Source organism: Amia ocellicauda, chromosome 2 (genome assembly GCF_036373705.1).
Source record: "Amia ocellicauda isolate fAmiCal2 chromosome 2, fAmiCal2.hap1, whole genome shotgun sequence".
Lineage (NCBI taxonomy): Eukaryota > Metazoa > Chordata > Actinopteri > Amiiformes > Amiidae > Amia > Amia ocellicauda.
Genome location: NC_089851.1, coordinates 15,678,297 through 15,685,577, shown reverse-complemented (window position 1 = coordinate 15,685,577; position 7,281 = coordinate 15,678,297). Strand labels below are relative to the sequence as shown.

The following is a 7,281-nucleotide window of genomic DNA, read 5'->3' as shown; positions in this document are numbered from 1 at the left end:
TATTCCACCATCCTTGGTTGCCGGGTCCGTCTACTTTTTCATAAATGGTGGCAGCGGTGGGATCCAGTGGCTATAGAGTTCCCCTTTCTGTCAGAGTGTTCCCTTCTGTGTCAGTGACCCCAGTTGTTACATTATTGGGTCTGATATAAAAAGCCCAGGCAGAAGGCGATGCGCTCTCTGTTCCTAAGTAATAAATGTCATGCTTAGAACTGAGACATAGATGTGCAGTTTTAGCACAGTGCTGTTCATATGCGCAGTGTATGTCCGTGCAGATGTGTTGTGGCGCTAGGTGCGCAGTGCTGTGCTCAGCGCAGGGGAATTAGCTCAGATGGTAGAGCGCTCGCTTAGCATGCGAGAGGTAGCGGGATCGATGCCCGCATTCTCCAGGTTCTTTTAGCCCTCACTCGGGTGTGTTTCACTAGGAGTACATGTACAGGCCTGCTAATGCTGAAGTGCTACCTTGTTGTGTGTCTTTCTCCATCCCATTGTGGACTGTGGCCGTATTTTATCCATTGAATAGCCTACATACTCAGTGAAGGACGTGGAAATGTGAACATTGTCAGTAGATAATGTCAGATGCTCATCAGAGTGGCCATAAGTGTACACTGTATATTTGGTCCCAGTGAGCAAGTCAGTGAGCAGCAGCAGGATACTGTCGGTAGTGTGTGGAGTGCAGAGCCACGTCACATGCCAGGGCGTCCCTTCGATAGCTCAGTTGGTAGAGCGGAGGACTGTAGAGGCTCGTCAGGCATCCTTAGGTCGCTGGTTCGAATCTGGCTCGAAGGAGAAGCGTTTTTATTAACATCATTCATGATTGACTTTATAACAGTCTTCTGAAACGGAGCGTTTCCGATGATGATGAGCAAGAGGATAAAATGAAAATGAACGCCTTTCAGCATGACAAATGTCCAGTCAACAATGGCAGGTACAATCTTCAAAGTGGCCATAGAGAAAGATGAATGAACGCATCTCCTAGGATTCTTTTAGTCATTTGTGTTTTATAGTTGGGATGGATAGTTAACTTATACATTCATTTCAACATGTATTTTGGCAGGGGACGTCCTACTGGAAATATGTTCATCTGTGCAATACAGGAATACATATCAGGACAAGAAGGCTATTTAGCCAGCTAACACAAGGTGTTATAACAACGATTGCAGTAAAGTTGTACGTTGTTTGAGGCCAATGCAACAGTGTGACACCGTTGTGTGAACGACACAAATGGTAACTGGTCCTACAGAAACGGTGTGGTAATGTTATTAAAAATTTTAAACCCACATTTTCGCATCGTTTCTCAAATAATATACATTACATTATATTCATGTTGGCACTGACTCTTCTCCATATAGCAGAGATGAAAGTATGGCATTAGAAAAGCAGTGATGTGGTCTTTAGGAATGGTTCAAATAATTCAAAGACAAACAGGATACTCTTTCATACAGACATTATGTAACTACACAGCAAATTCATATTGTTCTTGCCTGGGAGGCAAACTTCACTGCGAACTAGTGCCACGTATACCACACCATGTGCCATTTCTACCTTAAATGTATTACTTTTATTGTAGTATGCGTGTTAATATCAGTGGCTCCCATACCTGCTGTTTGCATACCGAGAGGTCCCCCAAGCTTCAACTGGATTCTCGCCTTAATTCATCTTAATAAAAAGAAAATGATACTTTCTGCATGTGTTTGCATTGTTTTCCAATATATTAAAATGCAAACAAATGTTATTATTATTTTTATACAAATTATATCAGTCTAAATTAGCGGGGGTGGGGGGTGCTTGCAGATTGAGTTCAGCCCGGCGATGAGAGCGCGGCGCAACGTGTGCGCTTGCGCATTAAAGAATCTCTTGGTTGTGTTGGTTATTGTGTGTCAGTTCACTCTCCTCCATGTCTGTCTGTGTTTCTGATGCACATTTCTTGCCACATCCGACACGTGTGGAAGAACCGGGAAGAACGCAAAACGTCCTAATGTCGAAAAATACTGCCATAAAGATTGCGAATTGCGACACCACAATATAAACAATACAGCATAATATGAAACGATAGACATTTTTCTATCGTCATACGATATATATCGTCATATCGCACAGCCCTACTAGAGGGGCTATTCCAGGAACAACCAGGCAGCCTACATAGACAACGTGGTCATTTTCAGTGAGACATGGGAGGAACATCAGCAACATCTGAGCGAAGTGTTTACCAGAATCCATGCAGCAGGACTGGTCGTCAACGCAAGCAAGTGCTCGTTAGTGCAACCCGAGGTCCAGTATATGAGCTATGTCATCAGAGGGGGAGTTATCAAGCCACAGTTGGACAAGGTGGAGGCCATTAGGGCAAAACAGAGACCCACCACAAAGAAACAAGTGAGGTCGTTTTTGGGACCGCCGTTTCTTCCCTGAGTTTTCAACTAGGGCAGCTGCCCTTAGAGTTGACAAGAAAGACGAGTGCCAACCAAGTGAAATGGACTACAGAGTGTGAAACATCCTTCGCCTACCTGAAGGACGCCATGTGCCAAGAGCCGGTACTGCAGAGTCCCAACTTTGACCTCCCATTTACTGTGCAAACGGATGCCTCTAGAGAAGGACTTTGGGTGGTGCTGCTGCAGGGTGAAGGAGAGAACCGGAAACCAGTGGTCTACATCAGCAGGAAGCTGTTCCCTCATGAAATGAAGTACTCCACTGTTGAGCTAGAGTGGCTTGCAATTAAGTGGGATCTGGACACTTCAAAATATTATCTCCTAGGGAAACACTTTGCATTGGAGTCTGACCATTGAGCACTACAGTGGTTGCATAAGATGATGAACACTAACACCCGAATCACCCGGTGGCACCTGTCCATGCAACCTTTTAAATTCACAGTGAGGTACTGTGCCAGGAAGGACAATGTCATTGCCGACTTTTTGTCCCGCCTTTCAGACTGGGACAAATCTTAAGGAGGGGGGTGTGTGTTGATGCGTTTGTCCCGACCTCATCACGAACATTAGTGTTTTGAATGACAACAAGTGCACACTGATGGCGTTGCAATAAATCCACACTGTCACTTAATGTTAACGACATTGCCGCAGAATTGCGATTTAACTTTAATATAAACCACTCAAGATCCTTACCTTGGACAAATAGCACCCGCAGAGCTTCCATGTAAAGTTATATGGGTAAACACACCAGACATTCAATCTTGGTGAAAGACTGGAAAAGACACACTTTCTATTTGCTTATATGTATGCTTTGTGCTTTGTGAAAGTCTTTTAAGCTCCCTATCTTTTTGCAATGCCTTTTTCTTTTCTGGACTGTTTGGAAAAGGTAAACGCTATAGGGTTGCAACGGAGCTCATTGCTTCCGGGTTTGAGTTTCGCTATGATCGCTCCTAGGGAGTGACACCTAGTGGTTGCTTTCAGACAGTGTTCAAGACCATACATATAGAAGCAGGGAGCACCGAGTATAATTGCAATTTCTCCCTGCAGAGATGTATGACAATAGTTTGTTTGTTTCTTTTTCTTGTCATGTCATGCAGAAATGTTTTTTTGGAATTACTAATATGGAACTAAAAGCTTATGCATAAGAATTAAGGTTATAGAACATTTAGCCTTACCTGTATTTTTAGGAAAGTGGACCGGTCCAATCCGGGGAGGAGCTACAGGAAGGGGATAAAATAGGCCTTACCTCAACCTGTAGTCAGTTCAGTTTTTGAAGCCTGTGTAAGGTAGTGGCTGGTCTCAGCCAGTGCATTTAATAAGCAAAGCAAGCTTATGGTAGCGGTTCAACTGTCTCAATGGCGTAAGCCATGCGTTAGCTGTATTCTTTTTCTGTTTTTGTTTTTTTCGTGTATTTAAAGCCTAGTTTTACTGGCAAGTTTTTTATGTTTAGTTTTTGTTGTTTTTGTTTTGTGTGCAACGTTCCTGTTCCTGGGCTTCTCAGAAGTTATTGCACAGACCTGATTGACGAGGTGGACTCTTTGAATCAATAAACGTGACAACTTAATTGGTGACAAACTCTGCTCTCCTTGCCACTTATTCCACCATCCTTGGTCGCCGGGTCCGTGTACTTTTTCATAAATGGTGGCAGCGGTGGGATCCAGTGGCTATAGAGTTCCCCTTTCTGTCAGAGTGTTCCCTTCTGTGTCAGTGACCCCAGCTGTTACATTGTTGGGTCTTATATAAAAAGCCCAGGCAGAAGGCGATGCGCTCTCTGTTCCTAAAGCCGTGAGCCGGGCTTACAGTACGCTGCTCCTGTTAATGTTCACTATTCTTCACAGCTGCAGTCAGGAGTTATTAATATAAAACCTCCTTAACTCTACCCTCAACTGGTCATTTCTAAGGAGTGTTACAATATTTATATATATATATATATAAAAGCAGTTGAAGTTAGCTGTGGGCAAGGCTAGTTTGATAGGACAAACAAAACTATGTGACGTTATGATTAAAATTTCATTTTGATGAGTTGAGTTTTGAAAAGCATACTGGCCCTCACTGTAAATACTTTTCAGGGAAGTAAAATGATCTAAGTATAAGTACACTGTATAGAGCTCCTGTTGGCTAATCTCATATCCCAAACCAGACCTACTTGTTAATATAGAATGCAAACATGCCAGCCTTTGTGCCAAACCACTTCTGACATCAGAAATAAACACTGTGCAAACACAGCTTAACTCACATTAATGGTTATTAATGGTAACGGTAATGAGTTTGAATTATATATTGTATGACAGATAGCTAGTTATATAGGTTATAAACCAAAAAAAGCCCAAGTGTTTCTTAAAGCAATTACCATGCACGGTGCGTTGCTCAGTTAAGAGAAACAATAAATAATGTAAATATAGAAAATAGTTTTTGCAAACTATAAACCCAGATGGCCAATGTTAACACAGAAATATGAGGACTGATTTAACATTACTGAAGAACATCATATTTTTATTAACTGAAGATTAAAACATTACAGTTCACATAATACTGTATGTGTAAAGTGAATCCGGCACATGAGCTAAGCTTAACACATTCATGTATATTAACCAGAAGGTTTAATTTGGAATAGTGTGAAAATGTGCCTATAACCTATAGAAATGTGCCTATAGAATGTAGCCAATATTTGATTAGCTATTTTGATTTTTGATTTTGCTACAACATATGCAAGCATTCTTGCTATTGCTATTACTATTGCTTAAATGCGAGCATCCAGAGCAAGAATGCGAGACGAGCTTTTCTCAGAGTACAACTGTGTAATCTTGTGAGCAGTGTGGTTCACAATGAATGTCTATCTGGTCAACATTGAATTTGCTGAGATTTCTACTCTGATGGAGTAAAGTGTTTACATTTACTGTACTTTACATTTTGGAAAGAGCTCTTTTACAGTTGTATACATTTGATTAAGACCATCTGCACCTAACCCAATTCGTGGATTTTCAATGAACTACCAAATTGACGGACGAACACTTTTGGCACAAACGGCGCTCCATACTATGGTATCTCCAGTGAAGATTGAAAAGGTAAGCCTTTTAATCGATATAGATAGACACACTCACACAAAGGTGATTTTTGAATGCGTATTGTATTCAGATTTGATTGTATTGCTCTTTAAATATGCAAGTATAGAGGCACTTTGTGTGTGCAGGTAACCTGCTGAGGTTCCGCAGGCCCACTGGAAACAAGGGTTTCTACAGTTGATTATTTTAATTTGAATGTGTGTGATTTGCTCTGTAGTAGCGTTTGCATTTAATTATTAAAATGTCTGTGATTCTACTGTGCCTACTTCAACTGCAAAAAGCAACGTTGTAGATATTGTCTTGGCTAGTATGATACACTGGACATGTCTTTGTCTCTTTTGTTGCATTTAGATTTAGTGGATCAGAACAATATGAACACACCTCGGCCGGACTGGCAGCCCTTTGACAGATCCGTTTACTTTGTGTTCTAACTGGAGACAGACAAGTGAAAATGTGTTTTGAACGGAGATGAAAAATGAATCGATGTTGTCGTGCAAGGCAACTCAAGGGTGGCATATTGTCCTGAAAGAAGATTCTCTGTTCAGCTGAAATGATGACACGCAGCGTGCTCGATGTCCTCCAGCTCCAGGGGATTTCATCTTGCAAAGTACGAAACTAAAGTATTCAATTATAAGTTCGAAAGCGGCATTTGTTTAGTGTTGATCTAAGAAATAAGCGCTGCATCAGGAAAACCAATCAAGAAAAAGACCGAGCCAGGTAGGAGTCGAACCTACAGTCTTCTGATCCGTAGTCAGACGCGTTATCCATTGCGCCACTGGCCCTCGCCACGGCCTGCTCGCCTGTGTGCAACACATTGGCAGAAAGCATCATTTATTGTAAAACTTGAATGTTGTAAATGTCATGCTTAGAACTGAGACATAGATGTGCAGTTTCAGCACAGTGCTGTTCACATGCGCAGTGTATGTCCGTGCACATGTGTTGTGGCGCTAGGTGCGCAGTGCTGTGCTCAGCGCAGGGGAATTAGCTCAGATGGTAGAGCGCTCGCTTAGCATGCGAGAGGTAGCGGGATCGATGCCCGCATTCTCCAGGCTCTTTTAGCCTCACTCGGGTGTGTTTCACTAGGAGTACATGTACAGGCCTGCTAATGCTGAAGTGCTACCTTGTTGTGTGTCTTTCTCCATCCCATTGTGGACTGTGGCCGTATTTTATCCATTGAATAGCCTACATACTCAGTGAAGGACGTGGAAATGTGACCATTGTCAGTAGATAATGTCAGACGCTCATCAGAGTGGCCATAAGTGTACACTGTATATCTGGTCCCAGTGAGCAGCAGCGGGACACTGCCGGTAGTGTGTGGAGTGCAGAGCCGCGTCACAGGCCGGGCGTCCCTTCGATAGCTCAGTTGGTAGAGCGGAGGACTGTAGAGGCTCGTCAGGCATCCTTAGGTCGCTGGTTCGAATCCGGCTCGAAGGAGAAGCGTTTTTATTAACATCCTTCATGATTGACTTTATAACAGTCTTCTGAAACGGAGCGTTTCCGATGATGATGAGCAAGAGGATAAAACGAAAATGAACGCCTTTCAGCATGACAAATGTCCAGTCAACAATGGCAGGTACAATCTTCAAAGTGGCCATAGAGAAAGATGAATGAACGCATCTCCTAGGATTCTTTTAGTCATTGTTATATTACCATATATATTTTGCAAATATTGTCAAGTTACGTACATCACACCAGAAAGATTGTGCATCTCCCTCCTCCTTGAAGCGCTTACAAAGAAATGAATAAGGTGATTGACCGCATAAAAAATGACAGACAAGTACCGTCTGCAGGTGATTGGG

General features: G+C 42.5%; 5 non-coding genes across 5 annotated transcripts; 4 read left to right on the top strand and 1 right to left on the bottom strand.

The window, feature by feature from the left end:
* Positions 1 to 313: 313 nt before the first annotated feature.
* Positions 314 to 386, top strand: trnaa-agc (transfer RNA alanine (anticodon AGC)). Its single transcript has one exon. It is a non-coding gene; the product is annotated as a tRNA-Ala (tRNA).
* A 314-nt stretch (positions 387 to 700) lies between these two features.
* Positions 701 to 786, top strand: trnay-gua (transfer RNA tyrosine (anticodon GUA)). The gene is given in 2 exon segments: positions 701 to 737; positions 751 to 786. It is a non-coding gene; the product is annotated as a tRNA-Tyr (tRNA).
* Positions 787 to 6,191: 5,405 nt separating this feature from the next.
* Positions 6,192 to 6,264, bottom strand: trnar-acg (transfer RNA arginine (anticodon ACG)). The gene has a single exon. It is a non-coding gene; the product is annotated as a tRNA-Arg (tRNA).
* Positions 6,265 to 6,457: 193 nt separating this feature from the next.
* On the top strand, positions 6,458 to 6,530 carry trnaa-agc (transfer RNA alanine (anticodon AGC)). The gene has a single exon. It is a non-coding gene; the product is annotated as a tRNA-Ala (tRNA).
* Positions 6,531 to 6,830: 300 nt separating this feature from the next.
* On the top strand, positions 6,831 to 6,916 carry trnay-gua (transfer RNA tyrosine (anticodon GUA)). Its single transcript is given in 2 exon segments — positions 6,831 to 6,867; positions 6,881 to 6,916. It is a non-coding gene; the product is annotated as a tRNA-Tyr (tRNA).
* The last annotated feature ends 365 nt before the right edge of the window (positions 6,917 to 7,281 follow it).